This window comes from Protopterus annectens, chromosome 1.part0, assembly GCF_019279795.1.
Source record: "Protopterus annectens isolate FY-2018-M chromosome 1.part0, PAN1.0, whole genome shotgun sequence".
In the NCBI taxonomy this organism is placed as follows: domain Eukaryota; kingdom Metazoa; phylum Chordata; order Ceratodontiformes; family Protopteridae; genus Protopterus; species Protopterus annectens.
The window spans coordinates 416,001,389-416,020,110 of record NC_056725.1 but is presented as its reverse complement, the minus strand read 5'-3'; the positions used below and the strand labels follow the sequence as shown (position 1 = coordinate 416,020,110).

Sequence of the window (18,722 nt, the reverse complement as noted above, 5' to 3'; positions counted from 1 at the left end):
CATACAGTGTGGGCTACTTAAGGGTTATATGCAACATCGAAGTTGTTACAATCTCAAGCTCTCTCTCCGCTGCAGCCCATCAAACATGATCTCTGAAGCAATCTGCCAAGAGAAAACCAAATACAACACCAGGGCAAATCCACAAGAAGGTAACATTCATTTCAGATAATGAATACAAAAAAGTTCAACCTAGTAAAGACATAACTGTATAATAAAACCATTGACCTCAGACAGACATCTTGCAGAAATTCCAGACAGGAATATTTCAAAGAAAGAAGATGCCTGAAACCACACACTAAGTACAGAGAGGACCACAATCCTCAATCATCACACGGTACTTCCCAAGAATTGTAGATGTAGGAGATTCCTGAAGTTCCCCTGCAGTTTTTGTCCCTAGTAAACAAAAGTTATAAACTTATAAGACTTCAAGGACCTAATTAATCTTCTTCTACCTCTAAGACTAAAGCCAGATATCATTATTAGCCAGTTCAAAGAAACAATGTTCTCTGCAAAGATCCCCCAACCTGCAGAAATATGGACCTGGGCTTGCACATCAAACGTTATGAAGTTATGTAACTTTCTCATGACAGAGGACCAATTACATCTTCCTCTAGGACAGAGTCCTATCTTTATTAAATCTGGTAGACCCTTACAACAGTAACTTTTCTAGGTACATTTGCAAAGGCATTTTTAAATATATACCAGCTCTCTTGGGAAAGTAAATCTGCAAAAATATAGTGAGACATCTCCTAACCCCTACTTAATGTTATGACAGAAATGAACATCAAGATATAATGTCCCTGGAACTGTGACAAGATCCACTTTAAACAAGCAACCAGGCCATGAAGTACTGCATCACCTAATGAGTTAACATTCCAGGATGCAAATGGAAACTACTGAAAATAATCCAGTTTTTGGGAAATTGCTACTAGAACAAATCACAGGGGAAAAATACTACACTACTGCTATGAGTTATGAATATGTTCAAAGCAGTGTAGAGCACTTTCTTACTTTTTTAACATTACCCAAGATTAGATTTATGATTATCTTTGGCTTCAGGGGCCACTGTAAGTTCATGGGCCTGAGTGTTTTTTTTTTCTTCTTCTTCTGTAATGCTTCTGATATTTTCCATGATAAGGGTTTTGGATCTGCTATGTAATTTAAGGAGTTTCAGTCTTTTCTTTTAGAACTTATTTATGGTGGTGAGCCACCATGGTGGTTTATTTTCATATTTCCCATAACATCTGGTTCAAGCAAGAACTAGCACTACGCATTTTGTTTCTAAGTAGGTGTAGACTGAATTCCTTAGTGAAGTCTGCTGCTGTAATGAGGTTAGGGGAAGTGCAGCCTTATATGAATGTTGACACTTTATAACATAGTAGGTTGAGGTTGGCATGCTTGTAGTCCCTTAAATTCAGTAGGGTTTGCTGTAAAAACTTTTAGGAGTTTAAAGGCGTTCGCAAGTTTGTAGCTTGACTTCACTGCCTTAAATGTTATGCCATATTCAATGCAGTATTCTTTAGAAGTAGCAGTCAATCTTGTTGGTCGTAGGGGATTTAAGAAAGTCACAAGAGTATGGTATACTAAAACAGGTTACACCCTAGGGAATGAGCAAAGTGGCAAGACTTTATATGACTGATGCCCACATATAAAATGCCTACATTATATATTACATATGCTTGGTTGACATGACTGCGAATGCTACATATAAAACTCACGTTTGATTACTGTGAAGTTAATTAAATGTAATGTAACACATATTGCCAAGTTTAACCTTTTAAAGGCTACGGATGACTTTTAGATATGTTTGAACCAATTTTACTATCTGACTTAAATTAGTAGGCACCTATTTGGAAGCTTGAATAATACATGTAGATTAAAATTCTATTTAGATCTTAATGGTTAGATATCAAAGTCTGAATAATGCCAACAGGTTGAAACTCTCCTAATCAAGAGGACTTGTTAAATTTATCATTAGGCTATTTAACTGGTGAATGGATGGATAGTAACGCATGTATTTGTAACACGCCATACATGCAACATTCTAATTTAGTACACAATGATATGCAGGTGTAGGTAGGGCTACACGACCAGTACTGTTTGCATATATAAAGACTTTTGACTTCACTACTGTTTGACTTCAACCAATATCCATCTTAGATTTTCTGTGTCAGTGGCCCAACAAGCATCACATTTGTCGCTGAAGGTGGAAGACCAGAAGACCATAGGTTTTAGGCCCACACCAGGCACTTTGGATTATAGCAAGTTACTAGGCTACTGGCCCTTATAAGCCTAGTACCCCATGTTCCCACAAGTCATTATTTTTCAGTACTTCATACTGACACTACAGTGCAGCATTGGGGGGAGGGCTGTCATCTTTTGGAAGAAACATTAAACTGAAGTACCATCTCCTGAGATGGTGTGTGAGGTGGATATAAAATATTCCATGGAACTTCTCGAAAAGCGCAGGGATACTTTCAGTGTGTCCTGGCTTAATTTTCCCTAGTTAGTATGACTGACCACGAGGCTCGCTTGAAAATAGTTACTGGCCTATACAAATTAAGCCAGCCAGCAGAACTACATAAAACAAAGTTTGAATACTGGAACAGGTTGAAATATTGCTTGACTTTAAGATTAAGACAAACATCTGACAGGTGGAATAATGCAAGTTGAACATTGTTAATAAAAATGACCTGTTAAACTTTTCACCAAACTAACTAAAGGTTGAAAAGCGGCTACCTGGATACCATGATGGCACTTCTGAGAAATGCAATATTAACAGTAGGACGGAATATTCATGAGGCCAGGTTTTAAACATCACGACATACAAGTAAATATACGAATATATCAAGTCTAAATGTCAAATAGAATACAGACTAAGTTCATGTTACACCTGACATGGTTAGATTGGCAAGAAGTAATGAGATGTATAATGCAGTGTTTAGGAATCCTCTTTCACAGGGGTTTAGAAAAGTATCACATTTAGTTGCTGAGGTCTGGGCAAGAAATATTATCATGGTTTATGATTACAATTTAGACTGAGTTTAGAGTGAAAGGTTTCACCATTGGCCCCTATGGCATAACTTTTTTAAACACCTTTACTGAATTCTCATATTTAAAAAAATATGACAAAGGTACGCATACATAAAAAACAATTAACATTTTTCATTTAACAGCTAACATTTTTCAATGTTCGTACATTATAATGAATGTTAATTTACACTATTACATAAAATTGCTGTTAATTCTTTCCTTCCCTTAAACCTCACTCCTCTTTTAAGCATTATTCTGCATGTAATGTTCCCACAAATTCCACTTTTTAAACATCTTTAATGAATTATCATTTATGACATAGGCAATCATACATTTATATAAATGAAAACATACCATACTGACATATTTTCAGTTGCAAACATTATACCTCACTTATAATCTTTTGTACAGTAATTGCATGTCAAAATTTACCATGGCTTATTCAATTCCTGCCTTCCCTTTCATCTCATTCCTCCTCCAAAATGTTATTCTGTATGTACAGTTCCCACAATTCCCATTTTTTCTATGTAATTTGCTCCTACCCATTTTTAAAGATCCCATATCCAGTTCTTTTATTTCTGTTACTATATTCGCTATGTCTAGTATGGCTGGGTTTAGAATTTGATTTCCACTTTTTCATAATTGCTTTTTTGGCAGCTACCAGACTCAAACTCAGTAAGGCCTTATTATGTCTCTAGGCAATTATGATTCTATATTGCAGCTCAAAAAACAATTTTCTTAGTTACACAAACTTGCTCTCCCAGTATTTCTAATAGGATAGTCTGTAGGGAATTTTTAAAGTCTGCAAACTCATTACTCTCCCCCAAAAAATATGTTTCTAATATCCTCCTTCCTCCCCATCATATCTCCAAACATTTGCAATCTACCTGAGGAAAAAATTCTTTGGAGTCTGTTTGGGGTATAAATCTACCTATGCAAAGATTTTCAGAAAAGATCCTAAATCTTCTAGACTGTTGCGTACGTTGGAGCCATACATATATCTTCACATTATTTCTTTGTGAATTGCTTAATCTCTCTTCCCAAACCTTTCTAACCTTTTCTGATTAATTTGTATAGTTATGCAATACTGCACATGCCCTACTAATGATCCCTTTTTTAACATCAGCTTCTGTTCTAAATTCCTCTAAAATCTCTACCAGTGCTGGTCTTTCACTTAGGATCCACTATTCCTTTCTCTTTACCTATACTCAATCAACCCTTGACAGGGAAGGCCATCTCTAACCTGCAGTTCACATGAATTCTTGAACTTTTCCCATTCTATTACCTTTCCCAAATTATTTGTACCCAATACCTTGGTTCTTTTGCCAGTTTTCTCCAGTAAATTTCAGCCCCCTCTTGCCTGCTGTGTACCCCCAATTGCAGTTATCCCTACTGGCTGAATCTCCTTCCACCATTTGCATGTGGGCTTAGTTCTTAGAATACTTAACTGCTATTTTATAAATATAATATTCTGTATGGCTATTCTCCTTAAAGATCTGCATCCAAAACCCCAAATCTCTCCCTATTTCTTGAGCCCCCTCCCCACATTTCATCATCCATTTACACTTTGAATTATACCTTTCTGCGTGTGCTATGTATAGGAGTCTTAACTATGTAGCAAAGAAATACTCATTCAAATCAGGTCATCCCAAACCACCTTGTTCTACTGGAAGATCAACTTAACCCACTTGACTCTTGCCCTCAGAGAAAAAAAAACTTCAACTCTTTACTAATTGCTATCCACAATTTCTCCTCTGGATGGTAAAAATATGACTGACCTGTGAAAAAAACTAAATGCTTTTATCTTGCTATAAAAATCCATAAAACAAAGTTTCTAACTTCTCAGTTTTTACATCATCTTTTGTTTAGTCTCTCCCCATAGATCTTTAGCTGCAATAACAGAATCCTTTTTAATCCATACTCCTAACTTATCATGTCCCCATAAATATGGGAATTGTTGAACCAATTCATATGTGGGTAAATAGTTTACAACTATTGCCTTGACTTTAGGTTCATTAATTTTGTACCCCGAAAAAACTCTAAATGGTCTCAAAATGATCCACAACACTGAAATGTCCTTTTCTGCTTTTATCAAGCACAATAATACATCTACAAATAAAGCAAACTTTTCTTGACCATCTTACCAATTAAATCCTTGAATTTCAAGTCCCTTCTTTTCTGAAATGGTTCTAAATATAACAAACAACACAGGGAGAGAGGACACACCTGTCTGTTTACTCTGCTCAAAAAGAACTTAGCAGACAGGAACCAATCCACTTCAATTTTCACATGCGATCCCTCATATATCTAGCTAATCAACTTAATTATTTTATGAGGAAATGCAAATGCTTCCATTGCCATACTCAAAATCCCAGCTTACTCTGTATCAAGACCCAACAGCAGCAAAACTTCCAAAATATTTCTAATACCTCTACAGGATCCCCAGTTATTTTCATTGTTCAAGGCTACCTGCTTGGCAACAATCCTTTCTACTTTCAGTTGCCTGAGCCTATGTGCTAAAAGTTTGTGTGCTCTGGCATTATCAAAAACAGTTGCTTAAAAGCAATACTTCTAAACTCATGCATATCATCAAGGCAGTCCCTTATTTTCTCCAATAATCTGCTGTTGTACCTCTTCTTGTTCTGTGAGATTCCTCCTATTCTGCAACACTTTAACCTTTGTCAGTCCTGCTAAATAATTCGTATTACTTCTTAACCATTTCTCTTTCATTTCTACCCTATTTTTAAACTCCACTTTCATGTTTTCCCATCCCCTAGCTATATTTTCGGAAGAAATTTCTATTTTCCCCAATAACTCCAGAATAATTTCCACTATTCCTTAAATTCTTCTCTGTTTAACAGATAGGTGGGGAAGTGCCAGTGTCTCATTTTTATTTATTGTATCCTGCATTTTTTTAGTTATTATTGGTGCATGATCTGAAATAGTTACTGGATGTCTATCAAAACATTCAATTTAATGCACATGTTCCTGTGAAACGTATCTCTGTCTAGCCTAGCCCAATTTTTCTACCTTGGGGAATAATATGTACATTCCCTTTCCATAGCAAATATTTTCTTACATTTCTTCAAAATCTACACCCTTTTGTTACAATTCCCCTTTTGCGGGCCCAGACACAGCCTCACTATTGCAAATCAAATTTAATCCAAACCTATATATTTCCCTTTTAAAAGCTGATCATTTCTCCAAAATCTTCTTAAGCTCCATTGCAGCAGTTTTAGGTGGAATATAAATACATTCCAGTGTAATCCCCCTCTCTTGGCAGTAGCCATTTACTACTATAGATCTACCATTACCTTTTTCCTATTCTATCACTACTGGAGGTCCTCTACCAAATTAATACAAATAATTTCCCTTTTCCTTTGTCCCAAATATACCACTGAATAACCATCCTGAAATCCTTTCTTTTTCAAATTCACACACTCATTTTTTTTCAACCGTGTCAACTGCAGCACAGCTATTTGCACTTTGCATTGTATAATATAATTTACTACTAGTTTTTTTTTTTTGTATATACCTTTGAGACCATTCACACAAAGAAAATATGGAAAGTGTTGTCATAATAAGTTATTATTCCCGTCTGTTATGACAGGTGATAAATTCACTGGCTTTCTTTTCACACTGGGAGACGTTGAATTAAGCTGTTACTCATTGTCCAAATTCCATTTATCTGTGAAATCCAAATTCTATTTCAATGCAATTTGTTCATTCACATTTCTAAAGATCCAACCCTCCAGTTCTTTTATCCTTTTTTACACTATTCAGTACTTCCATTATAGTTGCTTTACATTCTGAGTTCAATTTTTCAGTAATTGCTTGCCAGCCAGCAATATTATACACTACATCTGGACAATTCAGATCCTATAACCCAGATCAGTCATTTTCGTAGTTACAACCATTTGCTCCTTCGTCATTTCTGACAAAGTACTCTGTAGGGATTTTTTTTAAAACTCGGCCATCTAGTTACATTCCCCTAAAGAAAAAACACGTTCTTTATTACTTTGCTCTTTTCCACCATAACTGCAGCATATGCTATTCTCTTATGTCTGCTTGGGGTATAAAATATCTCAGCAAACACTTCCATGCAAAAATACAAACCCTCTTGACTTTCTTGCATACTTGGCAGCCATAGAGATGTCCTCCCATTGTTCCTTTGTATACTGCCTTTCCATTCCCTCTTCCCGATCCTTTCTAACCTCCTCTGATTAATTCATAGTTATCATGTAATATTTTATATACCTAAATATCAACAAAAACTTCTTTTTGTGATCAACTAAGAACTCTACCAGAGTTGGTCCTTCACCTAACACTCCCCTATTCCATTCTCTTTGCCTATACCCTGTAATCAATCCTGTTACGAAAGCAGTCCTTAATCAGCACTCCAAATTTGTACTTGGCCTCATCCCACTCACCTTTCCCTTAGGACATCATATCTTAATGTGTAGTCATGGATGCTTATTATGATTAAAATGGAATAACCAAAACAGCAGACATTACTTGGGATGGGTTTGTTGAGGCACTGTGGATACTGAAAAGGTTAGAAAGGTTTACAGTCCCCATGACAATCTCTTAAATTATTCAATTTATGAAGAGAGGAAAGTAATATTTAATTGATAAAGATAATGGAACTTAAAATGTGTCAGAAAAGTCTGAAGGATTTAGCATGATTTGATGACTCTATACTTGAGCAGGACAGATGGACTGCCTTTGGGGTGGGGCCACCCTCTAAAAATTTCTGTGTATTAATAGTAAAATATGACGGATTACAACAGGACAGCTAAAATAATTGTACTATATTTGAAGGAATTCTGAACAGATATTAAGTTTGTAATAAGAACTACAGACTGATTTGTAATACTGCTACTTCAAGACAAAGGTATGCTATAAGCAATGTTGAAAAATTATGCAAATTTTGTACATTACTTCAACATAACTAGAATTGATTACCTGAAGAAAATTACTGAACCAAATGAATACTGTGGTTTGAATATTTATTTTTAAAGCTTAGTAAAGAGCTTCACACACTCAGCAAAAACGAGACATGGAGTTGAATGCGACTCAGACGACCAGCTTTTTGTTGCAAAGTTTAGAATTAAAGAAAACAAGAGAAGTATCTAGACCAGCGAGATATGAATGCAAAAATATTCCAAATGAATATATATTGGGGGTGAGGAATAGGTCTAAGAGATTAGACATAGTGGACTGAAATTCTGGATATTCACCAGGAGGTGATAAAAAATATTCCAAACAGAAAAAAGATTACAACAAAAAGTCTGGCATGGGGGCTTTAGAAGTGAATGACAAAAGAATGAGAGCAAAAAGGAATGGAGATAAAAATGTGTCAAAATGAATGCAGAGTTTCAGATAGCAGAGAGATAAGTTGGCTCATTTAAATAAGCAGAGCAAAAGTATAGTTGTGTACACTTACCATAAATGTAGATGTTCGAGTGTATTCACTGTTGCAGTCATCACACATGGGCAATCCTTGCCAGGGTAGCTCTCGGCCAGCCTGAATACCAAGACTTAGCATTTCTACGTCAGGTGTTGTCGCTTGAGGACTAACGTCAGGAGTATAAGTTAAGGCAGCCGACGCCATTGCATCAGTTTTTCTTGCTTTAACCTGTCAGGAGCCCCCAAAGTAGGCGGCCGGGTTCTGGTGGAAGAACCCCACCAGTGGAAAATAAATACCAAAAAGTCCCTTGTAAGGAAAGATAGAATAAGGGGGGTGGAGGGAAGGAAACCAGGACTGCATCAGTGAATACACTCTAACATCTACATTTATGGTAAGCGTACACAACTGTACAATGTTCTTCATGTTTCAATGTTGCAGTCATCACATTTGGGTAGATTCCTAAAGCTGAGGAAAAGGGTGGAGGCAGTCAAGAAAACTAGGGCCTGGCTAGGATTCCCTGCAAGACTGCAGAGGCAAACCCTGTCCTGGATTTGGAGAAGAGAGGCAAGTGGTAATGCTTGGTGAAAGTGTGAACAGATGTCCAGGTGGCAGCCTCCAGGATGTCCCTGCTTGGGACTCCTCTGAGGAAAGCTGCAGAGGAGGAGGCTGCTCTGATGGAGTGTGTCCTGACCCCCTTGGGGAAGGCTTTCCATGCTGTTTGTAGCAGAAATGGATGCAGTGAGCTATCCATTTGGAAATGGTTTGCTTGGAGATGGCTTTGCCTTCTGCCCCTGTAGCAAAGCTAACCAGCAATTAATTAGACTTTCTGAAGGATTTAGTCCTATTCAAACAGAATCTGAGCTGTCTGTGCACATCTAGAGAGTGAATAATCCTCTCCCCCTTGCCCTGGGGATTAGTAAAGAAGGTGGGCAAGTGAATGGATTGGTTGAGAGCCACACTGGACACCACCTTGGGCATGAAGGATGGGTTATTTCTGAGGATACCCTGTTTGAATGGAAGATGAAGAGTCTCACAGCCATGAGACTTCGCAGCTCAGAAACATTTCTGGCTGAAGTGATGGCCAGAAGGAATGCTGTGTTTCAGGAGAGAAATTTTAGCTCTGCAGAAACAGTTGGTTCGAAAGGGGGCAGGGTGAGCTTTTCCACGACAAAGTTAAGGTCCCAAGCTGGTATTGGTGCCCTTCTGGGAGGCCTCAAGTTGCTAGCCCCTCTGAGGAACTGTTTGATCAAAGGGTGTGAGAGAAAAGGGGCTGCTCAGTGGTAAAATGAGCAGAAACAGCAGAGGTATTAATTTTTATAGAGGAGAAAGAGAGGCTACTGTGTCGTAGGTCAGCTAACTAATCCAGGATGAGAGTGATGGAGGGCTGTGCCGTATTGGCTCCCTTAGCCTGGGATCCAGGTGCAGAACCTCTTCCATTTATCTGCATAAGACTTTCTGATGCTAGGATGTCTCGCCTCACGGATCACATCCAGAACCTTTTTACTGAGGACAGCAGATTGGTTCGGGGTTAGGGAAAAAGCCAGGCTGCCAAATTGAGTGTCTGCAATTGGGGATGCCCCTTCCCTCTGGGCCAGGAGGTTTGGAATCTGAGGAAGATGCTAAGGTGGCAGCAGGGACAGGCTGCACAGCAAGGGGTACCAGTGTTGTCGGGGCCAGTCTGGAGCAATGAGAATGGTCCTTGGTTTTTCCTCCCTTATTTTGAGCAGTACCCTAGGGATGAGAGATAGGGGAGGAAAGGCACAGACCGATAGACTGACTCAGGGGAAGGACAGGGCATCCACTTTCCAAGCCATACAGTGATGCTCCCTGGTGCAGAATTTGCTGAGCTGATAGTTGGTGTGTGAGGCAAGAGGTCGATCTTCGGACTTCCTCATTCCTGAGTTATTAGGGTGAAGGTACTTCTGTTGAGTTGCCACTCGTGTGGGTCCAAAAGACTTCTGCTTAATTGGTCTGCCACAGAGTTGAGAGAGCCTGGTAGGTATTGTGCTAACAGGTGTAGTTGCATGGAAGATGCTGTGAGCCAAAGGGTCATGGCCAGCCTGCATAGAGGGGAGAAGTGAGTCCCTCCCTGCTTGTTGATGTACCACATCACAGTGGTGTTGTCTGCTTTGTTCAGGAGAACCCCCTGAGAGAGAAGGGGTTTGAAAGCTACCAAGGCATTCTGCACACCCATCATCTCTCTTTGACTGATGTGCAGAGGGATTTGCTGTGGGGTCCATTGGCCCTGTATGCACCTGCCGTCCAGGTGAGCACCCCAAGCGTAGTCTGATGCATCTGTGGTGAGGGTCTGGGCAGCGGGGAGAAGGGCAGTCCCTTGTTGTGGGAGCATGCTGTTGCCTTCCAAAGAAAATGCTTTCTGAGGCAAGGGATTACAGGTAGAAGAGTTTCCAGGTCTTGACAGTGTTGACACCAAAGGCTCTTTAGAGATCACTGTAGTTTCCTCATATGCAGTCTGGCATATGGAACGAGTAGTATGCAAGATGCCATGAACCCCACAGCTTGCAGGATCTTCCTTGCAGATAGCGGAGTTCTAGTGGTTAGTTGAGAGAAGTAGGCTGTCAGGAAAATTTGTTTCTCTGGTGTAAGGTATGCCATCTGGGATGCTGTGTCCAGACTTGCTCCCAGGAAGATTATTCTTTGGGTGGGCACCTGTTTAGATTTCTTTTCACTGACTGTGTACCCCAGGGAGGTTAGTAGTGTCTCTACAAAGGCCAGGTGCTTGAGCAGCTTTTCCTGGCTGTCTGCCTGAATAAGGCCGTCGTCTAAGTATGGGCAAATTTGAATATTTCTTTGTCTGCAAAAGGCAATAGCCGGAGCCAAACATTTCGTGAAAACTGTGGGAGCAGTAGATAAGCCAAAGGGAAGTGCAGAGAAATGAAAGTGTTGAGTTCCTGCCCAGATGCGGAGCTATTTCCTGCATGATTCCCTGACAGGAATGTGGAGGTAGGCCGCTTTTAGAGCTAGGGTGGCCAGATAAGCGTCTTTGGAGAGCATGACTAGCAGCTGCTGGAAAGGGAGCATTTTGAATTTTGGAATCACCAGGAAGGTGTTTAGAATGGATAAATTCTGGATGGGTTGTGAGGTGCCTTTTTTTCTGGGCACCAGAAAAAGCCTGAAGTAGAAGCATTGGCCTATCTGTTGTGCAGGAACGTGCTCTACTGCCCTCATTAGACAGCAGGGAAAGGATTTGCTTTTAAGCCTCTGCCCACTGATTTGGTGGTAGATCTGGGAACCCTTTTGGGGTTGGAAGGGTGTGGAAGGAAAATCTGTATCCCTGGGACACAATATTCAGAAAGTACAGTTGCGTATACTTACCATAAATGTAGATGTTCGAGTGTATTCACTGTTGCAGTCATTATATTTGGGGTTATCTGCTTGCAGGAAGCCCTCAGCTGGCCTAATTATCAAAGTCTTGGGTCCTGCGTCGCTTGCTGTCTCATCTTCCATGACGTCAGGCAGTCAGGGGTATAGCATGCAGCAGACGCCATTTTATCAGTTTTTCTTGCCCCAGATGTCAGGTGCCCCCATAATGGGAAGCAATTATATACAAGGTTACACCTCCAACAAAAAGCAAATACACCAAAAAGCTTAAATACAGTAAACAAGAATAGAGATATAGTCAATAGAAGTCAGGGGGCTGGAGGGAGGGTAATCAGGACTGCAACAGTGAATACATTCGAACATCTACATTTATGGTAAGTGCACACAGCTGTACTATGTTCTTCATGTTTCACTGTTGCAGTCATTACATTTAGGTTCATAGGTAGGTACTAGGCTATCTGCCTGAAGGCATTTATAAGCCTAGCCAGAATGTGTTGGCTTTAGCCATCCCCTTAGATTAGTTCCCTGTGCCTCTATCCAGCAGAACCACTGAGGTGATCCCCAGGGTAAATTTTGTTTCCCATTCTCTCGTCAAGGTTTCTCTTGAAGAGTGTTACCAAGGCGCTCTGTCTAATGTAGATTGGAATCTTGTTCCAAAGCATGGGAAGTCTCTGTGACAAGAATCTATCCCACCAGCGCGTCCTATTTATTGTTGTGGTGAGGTTTACATCCCTAGAGCATATGGCTCGAGGGGATAAGCTTTTCTTTAGGTGGAGCATGTCCATCAGTTCTGAGTTGGACATGGCCTTGTATGTCAGGCAGAGATCACCTCTGAGCAGGCGGTATGCAACTTAGTACAGCTGGAGTTTCTTCAGTCGTGCTGCATAGGGCATCTGTTTGAGTCCAGTGATCCCCTTGGTGAGGTACTTCTATGGTCTTTACAGCTGTTGCAGGTGTCTTTGTAAGATACATCCCAAATGGGGCATTGTACTCTATGATGGGTCTGATGAACGATGAGTAGAGGGGCACAATGCCCTTTTTCGATCTGGATATGAACCCTTTTGTGATGAGGTGGGCCACGTCGAAGGATTTTCTAACCACTATGGCAATGTGATTAGCAAAGGACAGTTTATTATCTACTTGGGTCCCCAGATCCCTTATTACGTCTTCCATATTTAGGGGACTACCACCTATGTGACAGTTTGTGGGTACTCTGTTTTTTCCAAAGGGGATAACTATGCACTGTTTGGCATTTAGCTTGAGGCCATGATTTTGACACCAGGTATCAGTCTCAGTGAGACCTTTTGTAGGATGCCTGTGTCAGCCGGAGAGTCAATTATAGTCCATAGTTAGCAGTTGTCTGCGAACTTGGTCAGCCATAGTCCTCCTGTGCTTGCCTGTACCTCTGAGACGTATATGCCGAACAGGAGGGGTCCTAGGACTGAGCCCTGGGGAACGCCACTTGTAACCGGTTTAGAGTCAGACCTAGCTCCTGCAACTATTACCATGTGGGTTCTGTCCATGAGCTAGTTGGCAACCCATCTTGTGAAGTAGGGGTTTATGTTCAGGCTGGTGAGCTTGTCTATAATACCAGAATGGGGAATGGTGTCAAAGGCCTTTGCAAGGTCTAGATAGGCTGTGTGTACCAACTTTCCCTCGTCTATACCCTTAGTAACTGTCTCAAAGAAGTCCACCAGGTTTAGGAGGCATGATCTGACCTTAAAGCCGAACCTGGTAGGGTCCATTGTTTGGAGGTTCCCAATGTCTCTGTTAATGAGTTCCATGATGATGTGCTCCATAGCCTTGTAGACCAAGCTAGTCAGGCGTATAGGGCGATAGTTCCCGGGCTCTGCTGTGGTTGCACCTTTGTGTAGCGGAATAACCGCTGCTGTGCACCACTCTACGGGTACGTAACCTGTGGAGAGGCTGTGTTTGAACAATGTGTTTGGGTGAGGGGTTAGTTCGTCTTTGAGCTTGTGTAGGACGCAGCCTGGAACACTGTCCGGTCCCATTGATGCTGTGTTTTTGGCTTTGGAGGGGGCTGTTTTACCTTGAGTGTCTGATTTCAGGAGCTCTACATTCTTCTGGTATGGTTATGGGCCCTTTTGGGGGTGAGAGGGGGGTGACGTTTGCGCTAAACCTGTCTGCCAAAATGTTGGCAATATCAGTCGGTTCAGTGCATTTTGTACCATTCTGCACTAACTCCAAGCAGATCTGAGCATTGCCACTTAGATTCTTGACATAGCTAAAGATTGCCTTGAGGTTATCTTTGGAGTCTTTGGCATTTTTTCTTTCGAAACTCTCCTTTGTGGCAAAACTAGCTCTGGATTTAAAAAAAAATTGTCAAGTGGTAATGCTTGGTGAAGGTATGTACAGAACTCCAGGTAGCAGCTTCTAGGATGTACCAGGTAGGAACACCTCTGAGAAAGGCTGTAGAAGTAGAGGCCGCCCTGGTGGAATGGGATCTTATCCCTTGTGGGGAAGGCTTTCCATGGTGCATATAGCAGAAATTAATGCAATGGCCTATCCACTTAGAAATGGTTTGCTTTGAAATGGCCTTCCCCTCTGCCTCTGCAGCAAAGGCAACTAGCAGCTGTTCTGTTTTCCTGACAGGCTTAGTCCTGTCCAAATAAAATCTAAGTTGTCTGTGCACGTCCAAGGAGTGAAGTATTCGTTCTCCATTGTTCTGTGGATTAGAAAAGAAGGTTGGCAAATGAATGGACTGATTAAGGGCTCTGGTCCTGAGGGACACCCTGTCTGCATGGAAGATGATGAAGGGCTTCACTGAAATGAGGGCTTGTAATTCAGACACTCTTCTTGCTGAAGTAATGGCTAGAAGAAAGGCTGTTTTTCCAAGAAAGGAATTTCAACTCTGCAGTTGCAGCTGGCTCAAAAGGAGGTACAGTGAGCTTTTCCAATACAAAGTTAAGGTCCCAGACTGGAGTATGGGCTCTCCTGGGTGGTCTTAAATTTTTGGCCCCTCTGAGGAATTGTTTCAGCAGGGGGTGAGAGAAGAGTGGTGGCTCAGTATTATAATGTGCTGAAATGGCTGAGGCATGAATTTTAATAGAAGAGAAGGAAAGGCCCTTGTGAAGCATCTCTGTTAAGTATAGAAGAATATGCGGTAAACTGGGCACGGCTTTGCCCATCCCCCGAGTTTGCCTCCAGGAACAGAATCTTTTCCACTTTTCAGCATACAATTTTCTAGTACTAGGCCTACTTGCCTCTAGAATGACATCCAGCACTTGCTTGCTGAGGGATGGTATTGGAGAACTCAGGTAATTAGCCAGGCTGCAAGGATTAGGGTTTGAAGCTGGGGGTGCAGAATCTGGTCCTCCTGCTAGGACAGTAGGGAAGGGATCTGAGGCAGGTGACATGGTTCCAGCAGTGACATACTGCATAAGAGGGAATACCAGTGTTGGCGTGGCCAGTCTGGTGCAATGAGTATTGTCCTTGGTTTGTCCTGTTTGATCTTTAGTAGAACTTTCGAGAGTAGAGGCAGAGGGGGAAAGGCATAAACTGAGAGGCTTTCCCAGGTGAAGGACAGGGCATCCACTTTCCAAGCTTGTCTGTGGGGAGTCCTTGTGCAGAATTTGTGCCAATTGGTAGTTCTGGGGGAAGGCAAACAGGTCTATCTCTGGGCTCCCCCCCCATTTGTTTTTCAAAATGTTGAATATCTTTGGTTCCAGTTTCCACTTGTGTGGGTCCATGAGATTTCTGCTTAGGTCGTCTGTCAGTGTATTTAGCTTGCCTGACAGGAATTGAGCTTGTAGGTGCACTTGGTAGCTTAAGGCTGTGTTCCACAGAGCCATGGCTAGTCTGCAGAGAGGGTATGAGTGGGTTCCCCTCTGCTTATGTACCACATGAAAGTGGTGTTGTCCATCTTTACCAATAATTGTCCTGGAAGAATGTGGTCCTTGAAGGCTGTCAGAGAATTCTGTACAGCTAACATTTCTTTTTGATTGATATGCAGGTGCATTTGACTCGGGTTCCATTTGCCCTGAATGCACTGCCCTGCCAAGTGAGCCACTCATGCATTGTCTGATGCGTCTGTTGTTAGGGTTTAGGTGGCAGGGGGTAGAGTGAATGGCAGTCCCTTGATGTGGTGGCAGGCCTCTGCCCACCAAAGGCACTCTGTCTTTATATAAGGAATGATAGGAATCATTGATTCCAGGTCTTGAGAATGTTGACACCATAGGCTTTTTAGATACCACTGTAGTTTCCTCATATGCAATCTTGCATATGGAATTAGTAGGATGCAAGAGGCCATGAACCCCAGGGCTTGCAGTAAATTCCTTGTAGATAGCTTGGTCTTTGTAGTCAGTAGTTTGAAGTAGCCTGTCAAATAAACTTGTTTCTCTGGCGTGAGGTAGGCCATCTGGGAAATTGTATTCAAGCTTGCTCCCAGGAATACAATTTGTCGACAGGGCACTAGGTGGGATTTCTTTCCGTTTATGGTGTACCCCCCCAGTGAGGTTAGCAGTTTCTTTACAAATGCCAGATTTAATAGTATGTCATGGCTTTCTGCCTGAATCAGACAATTGTCCAGGTATGCGTATACGTTTGAATATTTCTTTGCCTGCAGAATGCAATGACTGGAACTAGGCACTTTGTAAATACCCTGGCCGCAGTAGATCAGCGAAAGGGCAGTGCAGAGAACTGATAGTGCATGTAGCCTGCTCTGAAGCGTAGGTATTTTCTGCAAGATTCCCTTATTGGGATGTGCAGGTAAGCTTCCTTTAAAGTCCAGTGTTGCCAACCAGGCATGTTTGCCTAGCATGGGAAGCATCTGATGAAGAGTTAGCATTTTGAATTTTGGGATTACCAAAAAGGTGTTTAGGATAGACAGGTCCAGGACAGGATGCCAGGAGTTGTCTTTTCTGGGTATCCGTTAAAGTCTTGAGTAAAAACTGTGTCCCCATTCCTCTTCTGGGACAGGGTGAATAGCCCTGATACCTAGGAGAGAGAGAACCTGCTGTTGAGCCTCTGCCCACTGATTTGGGGGCAGGTCTGGCCAACCTTTTGGGGTTGGTGGGTATGGAAGTGGAATCTGTATCCTTGGGAAACTATATTTAAAACCCATTTGTCTTGGGTAACGAGTTCCCAGTTTTTTGCATGCAGGGTGATCTTTCCCCCTAAAGGAGCAGTCAGTTGAGCAGGGCTTGGAAGGTTTAAGGTTAAGTCACTGTGACAGTTTATCATAGGGGGGTGTGTCTTACTACTTCCAGCTTTGGAAGTGGGAGCCCCCCCACTGCTTAGGTCTGTGAGTACCTTGAGACTGTAGCCTAGGTGGTCTGTTTTTTCTGGGTTTGGACTGAGAAGGCCTGGAAGAGACAGGAAAGGACCAATTCTTAGAAGGCCAATGCCTACTAAATCTAGGAGACTGTACTTGCAGGAAAACTAACAGTTTGCAGAGATTTAGCTTTTTCCTCCATCTTTTTAAGTACTACTTCTGCTTTGTTGCCAAGCAGGCAATCTTGGTTTAGGGGAGCATCCAGTAATTTAGCTTTAACATGATCTGCCAGTGTTTGCTCCTTAAGCCAAGCATGCCTTCTAAGAACAGACCCAGTGACAGCAGCCTTGCAAGATGCCTCTGAGTCAAAACCATAATGCAAAGTATGTTTACCAACTTGTTCAGCAGAATGCATTAAATCCTGTAATTCTTTATTTTCAGCAGTCAGGAATGAACATAATTTTCTGTTTAAGTAATCCAATATGTTGCTGATACTTTAATATATGAAACTGGCAGTTTAAGGCCCTAATGGCCAAAGTAGCAGAAGTGTATACCTTCTTACCCCCCCCATCTGTCTAGGGCCCTGGAATCTCTATCAGAGGGGCTATGGTTTTTGGCAGTAGTAGCCTTAATGCCTTTGGGTCCCTGTGAAATGGTCTCTGTGTCCACAGTGGGATTCTTAAAGAGGAACTTGTGAGAGTCAGGTACTCTAATACCAGTCAGGTTTCCTGGGAGCCAGAGGTAGTGTCTGGGGCCAGGCTAGATTCCAAGAAGTCATCATCTACAATGTGCAGTACAAAAGGGATAGCTAAAGGCCTGTGTTGAGGCAGGAGTAAGAATTCCGTAAGCCTCATTTTGGAGTCAGAGTTATCCTGGCTTTCCCAGCGGAAATGCTCCCTAAAGGTGTGCAAAGTTTCACCAAAAGAAAAATCTTCTGGAGGGGAAGCAGAGGGTATGGAGCCTCTGCATCAGAATCTTCATAGGTAGATAAGGGCAAATCTTGATCATCAGAAGAAACAGAAATTTCAAAATCCTGATCAGAAGAATCAGAAGGAAAATCCATTCTAGGTCTCTCAGAGGGAGAAGGCTGGCTTCCCCTAATTAGAGTAATAAGGTATTCAGCCATTCTTATATATATATATATATATATATATATATATATACATACACATATATATATATATATATATATATTTGGTATATTGGCCTGACCATGCAGTTTGGGCGTTGGTTTTCTAGGCGTGGATCGAGTTTTAGGCCTTGAAGAAGAAGATGGCATTGGTTTGATATGCAAGTCATTAGGTCTGAATACACCCTCAGAAGCTGGTGCCTGCACAGCGGCTCCGAACCCATCCAAGGTGGAGACATCCGCAGGTTCATAGTCGAAGATTCTCGCTGCATACCGGACTCTGAATGGGTCTCAGTAGAGGCCTGTGGATCTGAAGTAGCAGGTATCAGGAGCTGCAAAAATGCCTCACTGAGTACCGGCGAACTGGCAACTAGCTTAACTGAAGCATCATCGGCAGCTTTGGACCTATGTGGGCTCTCTCTGTCTTTATATTTACATTTTTACGGAATATCGGTAGGCAGATGGCTTACCAAAGCCATTTCTGGATAATCAAACAGAGTACAGAAGTAGTTAGATGCAAAAATGAACCGATGAATAGTTCGAGGATTGAATAAGGCACAAAACCAACAGCGAGG

At 41.7% G+C, this 18,722-nt stretch overlaps 1 protein-coding gene across 2 annotated transcripts in view; it reads right to left on the bottom strand.

The window, feature by feature from the left end:
- CUL9 (cullin 9) overlaps nucleotides 1–18,722 on the bottom strand; it is a 2,881,018-nt gene that overhangs the window by 2,052,032 nt on the left and 810,264 nt on the right. The gene's annotated exons all lie outside the window — the stretch shown is intronic.